The 14664-nt window shown below is 36.8% G+C and overlaps 1 protein-coding gene across 1 annotated transcript in view; it reads right to left on the reverse strand.

Annotated features, from left to right (window-relative positions):
* NDUFS4 (NADH:ubiquinone oxidoreductase subunit S4) overlaps positions 1 to 14664 on the reverse strand; it is a 71065-nt gene that overhangs the window by 43071 nt on the left and 13330 nt on the right. The window lies entirely within an intron of this gene.

Here is a 14664-nt window from a genome sequence, read left to right on the forward strand (position 1 = left end):
CCTTCTGGAAAGCTGATTCCTAAATGAAGGCATCAGAATGAAAAAGAAAAATCTCAATCACATTCTTTTTAAAATTTATTTATTTTAGAGAGAGAAGGAGGAGGGAAGGAGGGAGCCTTGATCGGCTGCCTCCTGTGCACGCCCCTGACCAGGAATCGAACCAGCAGCCTTTTGGTAGACGGTGCCCAACCTGCTCAGCCACACCGGCCAGGGCTCACTCATATTCCCAGTGGTCTAACGTAAAAGTTATAGAACGTAATGATAACAGTAGAGTTTCTTCACTCTAATTTCAAAATGAAAGTAGTTTACATAGAAATGATTTATATGATTGCTTTTATTAATGTTACTAACTTGGTCCTGAATCCCTCACAGAATGGAAGAAAGTCTGAATAGTTAAAATAGAATATTAAGTCAGAAATAAGGGGCACACTGAAACCTCTATGATCCTATTAACCAATGTCACCCCAATATAGTGTTTAAAATACTAAAACAAAGAAATAAAAGGGGCACAGAATCTAGCTCCTTTATATTAGCATCTTCCCACAATCACCCCAAAGAAATTAAAGCTAACAATTTTTTTTATGTCATGTATACATTACATTCTGTACTAGTGAACTGTCATAGCTATTACTATTTGTGACAATATACATTTTAGAGTTTTCCAAAATATTAAGCAATCCTATGTAGATTTCTCTTTCAAAAGTAAGAGAGTATATACAAGTATAACTCAATATTCCAAAGCAACTGAATATACAGTATTCAGCTCTGCAATATAATCACTATCATTATTTTGATGCAACACAGTCAACAATAACTAATACAAAATTTCAACAGGTACAATGTACAGCAGCCCCTCCTTATCCACAACCTTCCTTTCCATGGCATCAGCTCCCTGCTGTCAACCCCAGTCCAAAATTATTAAGTGGAAAATTCCAGAAATAAACAGTTCATAAGTTTGAAATTATACACCATTCTGAGTAGCATGATGAACCCTAGCCTTCCTGCCCAGGACATGAGTCATCCCTTCGCCCAGCATAGCGAGCCCCCTTCGTCTGTCACACAGGCACGGGTGTCACCTCACATCATCACAAGAAGAAAGGCGAGTCCAGCACAGTAAGATATGTTGAGAGAGAGAGAGAAACCACACTCACATAACTTTCATCACAGTATATTGTAATGGTTCTATTTTATTAATAGTTATTGTTGTTCATTTCTTACTTTGCCTAATTTATAAAGTAAACTTTATCATAGATATGTATTAATAGCAAAAAACAGGGGATCTCCTTGTGGATCAGAGGGGGGACTACTGTACAGAGCTCTACAGAATATCTATTTACTAATAACATCACTTAAAGATAATTCATAATACAAAAGGCTTTTTGCTTTATGAACACATTATTTTTTTGAAATCTGTCACTTATTTCCCAAAATTAATATAATTCTTTATCACTGCAAATATGCTGCTCAGAAATACCAAATACACTAACATAAAAATTACTTTTAATTACTTATACAGAGAGTTAAAATACATGTTCTGGTTGTTATAATACTTTTTTAAAAGTATAAATAAGCACCTTTTAAAATCCCTTTACTATGGAAATCATTAAGAACAATAACATGACAATAAAAGCATTTTGAATACTTTTAACCAAATCCATATAGTTCAAGAAAAAAAAATTAGGTAATAAGAAAACCCCAGAGAACTTGAAATATTAGAAATATTAGAAAATATAGCTACATTTTAAGAAAATAAAGCCACATAATTCCTCTAATGAAGTGTTAGATCAAAATAGTGCAAATTATTAGATCAAAGTTCTATAATCCAGCCCTGGCCAGGTTAGCTCAGTTGGTTGGAGAGTTCGTCCTGATAAGCCAAGGTTATGGGTTCGATCCTCCATCAGGGCTCATACAAGAAGCAACCAATGAATGCATAAATAAGTGGAACAACAAATTGATGTTTCTCTTGCTCTCCCCCTTCTCTCCCTCTCTAAAATGAATAAAAATTAAAAAACAAAAAACCTCTATAATCCAAGAACTGTGCAATTTTGGACTACACGTCGGATTTAAACAATTTTCTCTTAAATTATATAATAAAATCTTATTGTACATTAGTCATAGCCCAAAATAAACATGTACTTTAAGAATATTTTTTATAATTTTAGATTAATCTCCAACTAATCATAAAATAAAGCTACTATATCATTTTCTATAAACAGACAACTATTATAAACAAATACACAGACAAAATACTCTCATATTTTTATCAGACTATATTTGAAAGGTAACACAATAAAAGATATAAGATGTTAAGTAAAGTAATACTAGCAGAAAGAATTTAAAAGCACAATTAAAACTTTTTATAGGGAAAAACTTTTAAGATAGGCTAGGTTACAAAGAGATCATAGATAGGAATTTTTGACAATATATTCATATAATTTATTTCAGGAAAAAACTGCCTAAGTAAAAAAGCACACATAATATATGTGTGTATATATGCATTTATGTAGGGCAAAGGGGAGGGGTCACTTAAGTAACTGCTCCCTAAACACAGGGACAGCAATTATTCTTTAAAAATCAAATCTCAGATGTGGAAAAAAATTTTCCTCCAACTGTAGATAGTTAAGGTAGCAAGGATCCAGAGTTCATTACGAACATAGCATTTAATTTGTTATACCTACAAAATATCATCTACAGTTAAATTTATATTAAATGTAAATTATATAGCAAATATCTACTTGCTGATTAGCTTATAAAAAGTCTTTTCAATGAAATGGTAGGAGTAAAGGCAACATTTTAAATAATATTAGAGTATAAAAACATTATTAAACAAGATACAAAACCCAGAAAGTATAAAGGAAAAATGACAGAAGCTACTACATAAAAACTTCTATACCTAAGAAGCTGTAAATGGAGAAAAGACATTAGAAAATATTTTCAAAATAAGAAAGAAAAGGCTCAATACCCAAAATAGGTAAAAGAGCTTCTACAAATCAGTAAGTAGGGATAATTCTTAAGTTTCAAAAGAGGGAGTCAAACAATGAGAAAGCAAACCACCTAATTAAAAATGGGAAGAATACTTGAAAAGACATTTATCCAAAGATCTACAAATAGCCAATAACACAGGAAGACATGGTCAACATTACTAAGCACTAGGGAAATGCAAATCAAAACCACAATGAGACACTGCTTCATATATATTACTAAAAAAAATTAGTGTTGGTGGGATATAAAGAAATTAGAACCTTCATACATTACTGATGGGAATATAAAATCATGCAGTTGCCATGAAAAACAGTATGGTGGTTCTTAAAAAAATTAAACAGAATTACCATATGATCCAGCATTCCACTTCTGGGTATATACCCGAAGAACTGAAAGGAGTACTCGGATGTCTGTACACCAATTTCATTATAGCATTATTCACAGTAGCCAAAAGCAAGCATTGCCAAAATATTAGTAATCAGATTTTACTGGGCAATGTATCATAACAATAGAAAGTTAAGTGCATACGTAGAGGTGACTAATCTTCAGTCATTAGTAAACAAATGGTAATTTTACTTCACTACTTAGTACCCATTTTTGAGAAACTCAGAAATTTTATTTGCCTCAGGAGTTTACCTATCCACTCATTTGTTTTGTTAGCTGGCCTGTTCACATTTCTAGGTCTCTTAAGTGTCAACATTAATTCTAAGCCCATAGGATAAACTCTAAGGGCTGTGACTGTTATTATCAATTATCATTATTACAGTGTACAAGTCTTTTATTATATTTACTTTTTCTGTAAAGTTTCCTGTAAGAAAATGATATGGATATCAAGAGATCTTACTTCTAACTCTGGTTTTACTACCTACTAGTTGTGTCTATGAGCAAATCACTTAACCTCTCTGCATTTCAATTTCACTCTTTGTAAATTTGTAAAATGAGAGCTTGTTGCTCTCAAGTTTCATTTAGTGATGAGTTTGTGATTCTAATAAGTGGAACTGAGTACAGTTCTAGTTTAATAATCCCCTATGGAAATGCTACATAATAATTTCTCAACTCATCATCTGTTTTTCTGTAAAAACCTAAGGAGTTACAACTTTCAAGAACATACACACTGCATTTGTTTATCCCGTCATCTGCTGGTGGACAGTTGGGCTGTTTCTGCTGAAGACGCTCATGTGCATGTTTTTGCAACTCATTTGGGTAAATAAATCCCTAAGAACACAATTGCTGGACTGTATGTTCTAATGAACAAAATGAACTAACAAGCAAAATAGAGACAAACTGACAGCTGTTGGGGGGGAGGCTGGGGGGTAGGGATTGAGCAAAAAGAAAAAGGCGAGAACTCATGGACACTGATGGCAGTGTGGTGACTGCTGGGGGAGGGGGAGGAGGGAATGGGGCGATGGGAGGAGGCAACACAGTGTACAGATGATGTGTTGTGGAACTGTGCACCTGAAACCTATATAATTTTGTTAACCAGCGTCACCCCAATACATTCAATAAAACGGAGAAAAAAAAGACTTTGTTTAGCTTTGTAAGAAACTGACAAACTGTCTTCAAAAGTGGTCGCACATTGTGTACTCCCACCAGCATTACAAGACTTACTGGTCATCTCATTCTTGCCAGTGTTTGGTGTTGTCACTGTTTGGGATTTTACCTGTTTTAATAGGTGTGTAGTGGCATCTCAGTGTTTTAATTTTCAATTCCCTGATGACTTACAATGTTAAGGCACCTTTTCATATGCTCATCTGCCATCTTCATATCTTCTTTGGTGAGGTGTTCGTTCAGACCTTTTGCCTATTTTTTAATTAAGTTGTTTATTTTCTTATTGTTGAATTTTAAGAGTTCTTTGTATATTGTGGATACAAGTTCTTTATCAGATATGTGGCAAATATTCTCTCTGCAGGTCTTTCCATTCTCTTAAAATGCCTTTCACTGAGAAGTTTATCATTTCAATAAAGTGCACTCATCTGTTTTTTCTTTCATGGATTGTGTGTTTGGTGTTGTAGCTAGAATCTCAGCAGCAAACCAGTTACCTAGATTTTCTGTTATGTCATCTTCTACAAGTCTGGTAGTTTTGTTTCTTACATTTAGGCCTATGATCCATTTTGAGCTAATTTTTATGGAGGTGCAAGGTCCAGTTCCACTTGTTACTGAAGAGGTTATCTTTCCTCCACTGGACTGCCTCTGCACTTTCCCAAGCTCTGTATTTGACTGTGTACGAGTCTATTTCTTGGCTACCCATTCTGCCCACTGCTGTGTTTGCTCCTTCGCTCATTCCACACTGTCTTGTCGCCGTGGCTCTGCGCTAAGGCTGATGTGTCAGTCCTCTGGCTTTGCCATTCTTCACAATTATGTTCATATTTGGGGCCTTTTGACTTTCTATATATACTCAGAATATGTTTCTTATTATCTACAGAGTAGCCTCTGGGGTTTTGCCTGGGCCTGCACTGAATCCTTCTATCAAGCCGGGAAGAACTGACCTCTTACGAATACTGAGTCTTCCCATCCATGTACATTTATTAGGATCTTTTTATATTTTTTCATCAGTGTTTCCTACATATACATCTTGCAAATACTGTTTTTAATCCTTCAAATATACTCTTCAAGAGACTTAATAGTGAAAAAATAAAAATAAACCATGTGTACTGGAAAACGGTATCTGAATAAAAATAATATTCCTGTCTCAAAGTTTCAACACTATCTCCCTTTGAAGCAAAGTAACCTTATCAATACGAATAGCAAAACTCTAGCATCATTATAGCAGTCTGAAAACACGACTCCAAATCTTTTGACAAACCCCTCCCTCCCTCCCAGCAAGAGCCAGAGGTCTCTGTTCCCCTCTCCTACAATCTGACCTCTGGGACTGCTGAACCAATACACTACAAAAGTGAGGCAATGCATGTTTCCAGGCACAGGCATTAAACACCGGCAGCTTGCACTTCCTGTCTCTGAGAACATTGTTTCCTGGGACATTCACTCCTGTAAACCAGCCACCACATCATGAGGATATCCAAACTGCCCCACAGGGAGACCCATCTGAAGAGGAAGCAGCAGCCACACCACTTGGCCAGCTGTGTCAGTGAGCTGCAGGATCTCTAGCCCAAGCTAAGCCATCCCAGCAGACATCATATGGAGCAGAGATAAGCTTCCCTGCCAAACCTGGCCCAAACTGCCGATATGTGAGCAAAACAAGTGATTGCTGTTGTTTTAAGCAAGGGAGTGCTGGGGTAGTCTGTGTCTAACTATAGATAGCAAAAACGTTCCTGTAAATAATTGAATATGGCTTTATAAACATTAAAATTGAACCAGAAACTTCAAAGAACCAGAAATGATCTGCTGGACTTCTAGACAAAGTAAAATTTCTAATCCAATAGAAATTATTAAGGAATCAATTAATCCTCGGCCTTTCATTAAAGCCAATTATGTTTGTTGTCAATTTATTGCAAATTGAATTAACCCAAATTCACATTAAGTCAGCAAGTGTTCAGTTCCATACTAAACCATAAGAAAATATGAATAAGACTTCTAACTGGAATAATAAAATAATAATATATATGTAGTCTCTACGTCACAGTAACTATCTCAGACTTAAATTGTGTAGATATCTGGGCGCTGGCCAGATAGTTCAGTTGGTTAGAGCATTGTCCCAATGCCCCAAGGTTGTGGGTTTGCTCTCTGGTCAGGGCGCGTCTAAGAATCAACCAACGATGCAACCACAAATCCATGTTTCTCTCTCTCTCTCCCCCCCTTCCTCTTTCTCTCTCTAAAATCAACCAATAAATTAAAATTTCAAAAAATGCTTATATTGCCCTGGCTGGTGTGGCTCACTTGGTTGAGCCCCCATGCACCAAGACATTGCAGGTTCAATTCCCAGATGGGGCACGTGCCCAGGTTGCAAGCTCAATCCCTGGTACGGGGTGTGCAGGAGGCAGCCAATAGATATTTCTCCCTCATCGACGTTTCTCTTTCCCCCTCTCTCAAATCAATAAAAATATATATTTTTTAAAAATGTTGATATTGGGTCAAGCACCTTCAAGCTGGTCTTGAAACTTTTCAGTATCTTGAAACAACAGAGAAAATTTAAAATGCCTTCAACATACTGTACTCGCTAGAGAGAAACGGGAAAGCACGAACTGTTACTGGGAAAAATAAAGCTGAGGGATCAAGGGTCTACTTTAATATTCTGGAAATTATGTGAAGTAAAAGGAAGGAGATCCTACAAATGCTTCAAGTTCAATGGAAATAACTGAAGAAACTTTATATCCACTCACAAATAAGTTCTCTGATTCTAATTCAGACTTATCGCAATAATTTCTAATCTTTATGTACAGTACTTAACAATATCTTTAAATGTGCAACTGGTCAAGTCAATAAAAAGCAATAATCTCCTGCTCACAGATGTCCTTTCCCCCATTCTTCTGAGCCAGGTGGGACTTGCAGCGGGACCTAAGAGCAACTGTGCCTCTGGACACAACTCAAGCCAAAACCTTAAACTAACCCTTTGAGAGTCATCCAACAGATGAAGGAAGGATTTGTGCAAGAGCGTAGGGTCATTACGCTCACATCCCCGACTCTGAAGCGATCCTGAGGAGCAACACGGAGGAGACAGTTGGCAAGGCTTCCAAGTGTGGTACCAGAGGAACGGAGAGTGTGATGGAAAATGTCAAGGACAGGAGGAAACACCCCAGTTAGAGACTAGGTGTCGAAATAAACAGAATAGGTGAAATAAAGGGAATAAGGGATACAAATCCCTGGCAATGATAGTATCTGTATTACAAACCACCACAGAGTACGAGCAGCCCCCTCCAGCACAGGCTGAATTACAGGGCCCTGGAGGGGGCGCCTTCAGGGAGGAGCTGACTTACTTGTTCTCTGGCATGTCTTGTAAATAACTGGAAGCAAATTTTCCACAAAGATGTCAATTATTAATCTACAAATTAAATATAATAATTAAAAATTCCAACAGAATTTTTATAAAATTAAATGATTGTCACAGGGAAGAAAAAATTCACAAAAATAACCAAGAAAATCTGAAAAACAATTACAAGGAAGGATCTGCCTTGCCAGCTAATATGATACAGTAATTAAAATATGGTATTAGCACAGGCACAGATACACAGATCAAATACACGGTAGAGGTCAGAATATAAAACCAGACTCTACAGATCTATAAATGCATTAAATAATAAAATTACAGCTTCAAATCAGTGGTGAAAGGCTAGACTATTCAACAAATGATACTGAGACAACTGGCTGCCCTTTCGTAGAAGAAAAATGTTTGAATCTTCAAAAAATATTTACGTCATATACCAAAGAACTCTAGATGGATCGATACACACACAAGCACATTGTGCTGCACATGCAAATCACTGGAATAAAACATAAGACTTCTTTATAAGTTTCAAAAAGAAAAGTTGTCTTAATCAAGACATAAAACCCACAAGCTATGAAAGAAAAACAACTTCTGGATCACAAAAGGCACTGTAAACTAAGCAAGGAAACATCAGAGGCAACAGGTACAGTATGCATGGCGGATAAGACTAATATCTAAAATATACTAAAGAACTTAGAAACCAGGACAGAAATCACCCAAAAAAGGGGGAACAGTAGATACAAACTGGGTAGATATTAATACCAACTACATCAATAATCACTTTAAAGGACCATGGTCTAAATATACTAGCTGAAGAGAGGATGTGTCAATATGGATTAAAAAACCAGGACCCAACTTTATGTTACCTAAAAGAAGCTCACGTTAAATATAAAGACACAGACAGAGTAAAAGTAAAGAGGAGAGAAAGATACACCAGGCTAAGAGTAATCAAATCTTACTGCAGTAGTTATTTTATTCTCAGACAAAGTGCACTTCAAAACAAAAGCAAAAATTATCAGGAATAACAAACAGCATTGCATGGAGAAAAAGGGGTCAATTTTCCAAGAAGACATGAACAATCCTTGAGGTACGTAAGCCAAACAAGAGAATGTTAAAATATGTGAGGCAGAAGCTGAAAGAACTCTCTGCAAGGAGAAACAAACAAATCCATCAGGAGAGCTGGAGACGCAACACTCCTCTAACAGTAACTGACAGAGCCAGCGGGCGGGGTGTCAGGGAGGACATAGTTGAACCGAGCAGCCCCATCCATTAACTGGACTTAACTGACACTTATGGAATACTTCATCCAACAACAGCAAAAGACAGATTCTTAAGCTCGCATGGAACATTCACCACGCTAGGCCACATCCTGGGCTGTAGAACACACCTTAACAATGTAAAAGAACAGAAATCATACAATGCATGCTCCCAGTCAACAGCAGAATTAAGCTAGAAATCAGTAACAGAGAACTGGAAGATTCCCAATTACTTGGAGATTTAAAAACATACTTCTAAATAACTTCTGAGTCAAAGAAGAAACCTCAAGAGAAATTAAAAAATATTTTTAACTAAATGAAAATAAAAATACAACTTTTAAAAATGTGTGAGGTACAGCAAATGTTAGTAAAGTCCAAATTAATAATCTAAGTTTCCATCATGGGAAACTATAGAAAGAGAGCAATATAAACCTAAGGCAAACAAGAAAAAAGAAAAATTACAGCACACACACACACAGCAGTTCTATACACACACACATAAAGCACCCAGACTCGTCAAATTCACAGAGACGGAAAGGAGAGTGCTGGGTGGGAGGATAATGGAGAGCTATTGTGTAGCAGTCAGAGGTTCAATTTTGGAGGAGGGAAAAAGTTCTGAAGATACATGGTGGTGACGGCTGCGCAACAATATGAATATGCTTAATGTTACTGAACTACACCTCAAAATGATTAAACAGTACCTTTTTGTCTATTTTACAATTAAAAAGAATATGCCCCGTGAAAAAACTGCTGAATGCTGGTTTACAGCACCAATAAAGAGGAACACACACAAGCTGGTCAGAGCTGAAGAAGAGTCACACTGTGCTCAGAGAAAGCCTCTTCACGTACGCACACAGGATTGCTGTGTGTGTGTCGCTCTTCATGAACTTTTAGAAGACCAAACTGAAGCTGTTGAACTTCAATATGATTATTTATTTGTATACTCACATAGCATATTTTCCCAAATTATACACTTTTTAAAAAATGTCTAGTGCCTATGTGATGTAAAATAAGTGATACTTTGTTACCACACTTAACACCAATTACCCATCACTGCATTGGCACCATTATTCAACACATTTTGCATAAAAATAGTTGAGAATTTTGAATCTTCACTAATAGACTTGTTACAAATAAGCACGAAGAGCATATCTTCACTATATTTATGAAAATGTAATGCACAAAACAAAAGGAAAAGCAAGCCCAGATGAACCCATCCACTCCTTTGGTCAAATAAGAAACTACTGGACACTTCCAATTATCTATCCAGTCCACTTTTCAGCATCAAGATCCTCAATTTAATCGCAGTAGGATTACTTCAGAGCTATCTAGTTAGCATCTTGTCAGAAAATGATTCTACTAATTAACATTCTCTATGTTCCCCTCAAGGTGTCAGTCATTATGGCTGTGCACCAATATTCCAGCTTCCCCACCAACCACGTGGTGAGATTACAGCCACCGCTCTCTCAAGTCCAGTGTGGGCACATGACTTACGTCAGCCAATGAAATATCAGAGGAAGTGACACTAGCAGAAGCATTAAGAGTCACTGCACAATTATCTGTAGCTTTTCCTCTGTCCGAGCAGTCTGGGTCCCCGGGAGAGGACAAGTGGAGGGCCAGAGCTCCCAGCAAGGGACATGCAGCAGGAACAAGAAATAAATGTTTGTTGTTTTAAGCCACAGATATTTTGGGGTTTACATCTTGACTGATACAGCTTAATAAGCAATTCTCGATCTGTGTACTTTTCTAGGGAATGCCATACAAGGCCTTAAGCTGTACAATGTCTGTTTCACATTGATTGTTTGAGGTCGGGAGTATTATAGATTGAGTTTACTATTTTCAAGTGAATCAAGATGTCACTCGTAAAAAGCTACATTTTTGGTCTTTAAGGGCAACATAATTTATTTTCTTATGCCTTCAAAGCTTAGGTGTCAAAATCCATTAGATAATTGCTTCACACCAGCTTAATACCATGTTTTGCCTTGGACAGCTCACCTCATTTTTTAAGAAGGCTGCGCATTTTACCTTCACCTCGAAGCATCTCAACTCGTTGCTTATTTGCTTCAATTTAGGAATCTTTTCCTTTAAAACTTCTAACTGCCATAAAACCACTGGAATCATGTTTGTATCATAAATATATTTAAAATGAAATAAACAATACATTTGATCACACACAAAAAATGCTGAATTTATAGGACATGAGAGCTAAACAGGCCAGCATCCACCATCTGGCAATGTTACATGCGAGAGAAAGCTAGCTGGTAGGTGTTTACTCTTCAGTTCAAAGACGGTATGTCCGTCGGCAAACCTGGCACTCTTGGGCAAACTATTTTTTAAAGGCTGATGATTACACGATTAAAAATATATTTAGAAGAAAAAAATCACCAGCATACATAGATGTTTTTTAACTTCATGAAACAATTTGGAAACAGCAGACCCACGTTAAAATTCTGGATCTGCCACTTAAGAGCAATGCGATCTTGAACAAATTACTTCACAACGCTGCACTTCAATTTCCTTGTCTGCAAAAATGAGGATAATAATACCTCCTAGAATGACGGGCAGAATTAAATAATATGCTAAGTAATTGGCATGGAGGGTTCATTTCGTTTCCTCTAGTAATACACATGACCAGTTCGCTTAGTGGCAACAGAGGAGAGGGAACCCTGAAAACACTAACAAACACTTCTTTTCCAGATTTTCTCTAAAAAATGTGCACAGCCAACTTTTCCTTTTCTGTCCAGTTAACCACAAAGTGCTCTCAAACCCACTGTTCTACTTCTGTCAACCCCTCTTCCCTGTTCTATGTAACAGTCCCCTAACTGGCCTCCGCTTCCACACAGCCAAGAAATTACAACCAAGCACGCCGCTCCTCTGCCTAAAATCCTTCACTGGCTAGCGGGAACTTATCTCAAGAAATGAAAGTATTTAGGGAGCAAGTACCATATTTATAATTTACTTTCAAATAGCTTAGGAAAAAAATATGTTTATATGTGCATTTTGCTCATATACACACATGTGCGTATACACTCCTACACCTGCATTTTGCTCATCTTTTACACACACGATGCATAAAGGCAAAAGTAGCAAACCCAGCCAAATAGTAACAACGTCCACTCTAAGTGGTGGGTTTATGGATTCCCTGTACTCATTTTTGCATGTGTGAATATTTAAGTAAGTTGTAAAATTAAAAGCAAAATGAAAAATATGATGATCTGCTTCATTTGCAGAAAATGGGAAAGAATAAGAATGTATTTGCTTGAATGTGCACCAACTCCAAGCATAAGAAACTAGTAGCAAGAATTCCTTGGGGGTGGGGCGAGCAGTGGTCAACGAGCAGATGGGGTCAAAGATGAGAGGAGGACCCGTGCACATAATTCACCTACATACACAGAACTCTACGACTGTGTTATCTATTCAAAATAGTACACTGAAAAGTGATGTGGACCACATTTTTACTCACTGCATATCGTTACCATGATGATTAAATGAGACAACATATATAAAGCTTTTGTAAGTACTTGGCACTTGGTCAAGGCTCAATAAATGTCAGCTAGTCCAGCTGTTGAAGTAAGAAAAAACATCTTCAGTATTAATAGTACCATCTAATGTGTACAAGTTAATTTTAATCTATACCTTTTGGGGATGGTCAGTTATGGTCTCCAGAAGAGGCTACTTACAGACATAAACTTCAAATACCGTTATCAAAATTTGTATCATAAGATTCTTTTTATTGGCATAAATCAAGACTGAAATTATTTTTCCTTGATAAAATGAGTGGTATCTGAAAAACTGCATGGGCACCACTGAACAAGGCCACAACACAGCAGGCTCAACTGCTAGAGCCTTAGACCAGCCCTCAAGGTCTAAAGCTCGGGCTGGGCCCGAGAACTCCCACTTCAAGAAAGACACCGCTGCCTGCCTTCACCAGTCCTGTCGTCTGCCTCCTGCTACTGTTTACCATCGGTGTGCCAGCATTCTCATCACAGGGCCTGTGACCACCTGGTCAGGGAGGCCCCTGGTGTCTGACCTGACCACAGCCCATTCCTCTCACCAAAATTTATCACTAGCCTTTATAGTTTACCAATGTCTCAGCTCATGGGACAACTGAGAAGATGAAATGGGATATGAATGATGAGCTCCTGATATATTCCAGGTAAAATTATTAGCAATCATTATTATTTTTGAGAAAGGAATGTTGTTAAACTAACAATTAGATTCTATTTAGATGTTTTAAGTTTTTATTAACTTAACCCAGAAATTGATGCCAATTCTAAGACATGGATTCAACTACAAAAAAATGTTCAGATTAAAAATAACTAAACAATAATTAATTTCCCTAAATAGCTACAGTATTTGTTTGCTATCTCTGACCTATTTTAGAGCAACCAGCTTTTGAAATAAGGAACAAATCAAAGAAAGATTCAGCAATAAATTAATGTAACTATAGGTGAGTTCTTAATAAAAGGAAAACTGAAAATACTAGTTAGCAAAGCAGTGTCCCTTTGAAATACAATATTTTTTAAAAATAATTCATGCCTATAAACTGGAGAGACCTATTAATTTGTTTAAATCAATTCAAAATAATTTTAAAAATAAGTGTAAAATACAGTCTAGACTTCATCACCTCATAAATGTAGCACAACAAAATATACACATACAAGGACACAAAAGGCCAGGTAAGTGTGAAGACACACCCTGCACCTCCTGGGGGTTAGCCGGATGAAGACAGCAGCCACCTGTGGTCAGTGGACAGCTTCACAGGCCTTCACACCACTGAAGAGAAGCTCAACTAGCACTACGAGGCTTAGCCACATAAAGTCCCAAACTGGACTGCTCAACCTGAACAGGGTCATTAAAACTCCCACTGGCGTCCCTAAGCAAAGTGCTTAACCAAAACACCTAAGTCTACCACTGTAGATAAATATTGTCAGAATTATATACACAATTTGATTTCAATCGCAAAACTAACACAATCAGTAAGACAATGAGATATGTAACCAGTACTTTTTCCAGTGACTTTCCAAAACATTCCACCTTTTAAAATATATTCACCTAAAGATTTGTTTTAGAAATTAAAGTATAATTGACACATAACAGTACATTAATTTCAAGTGTATAAGATAAGGATTCCACATTTGTAGCTACTGTGAAATGATTACCACACTAAGTCTAGTTACCATCCATCACCATACAGTTACAATTTTTTTTCTTGTGATGAGAACTTTTAAGATCTTCTCTCTTAGCAATATGTTATACAGTATTATTAACTATAATCACTATGCTGTACCTAAAGATGTTGTTACCCTTAAGATATTTTGGCTATGCTGATGAATATCCAACCAGTCAATAAAATACTCTTTGAAGAGATGTTTGAAAAATCTAGAAGAGTTAATACTTATTGACTACAAAATAGTGTATCTATGTTCAAAGGTCCAGGTGGACTCTGCTGACCATATACATTTAAGAATGTATACCAAGATTCTAATTCCTATTCTCAATTCACCAATCATCTATTAAAACATCTATGTCTTCTGCATAATGCTA

This window comes from Miniopterus natalensis, chromosome 3 (assembly GCF_054644295.1).
Source record: "Miniopterus natalensis isolate mMinNat1 chromosome 3, mMinNat1.hap1, whole genome shotgun sequence".
NCBI lineage: Eukaryota > Metazoa > Chordata > Mammalia > Chiroptera > Miniopteridae > Miniopterus > Miniopterus natalensis.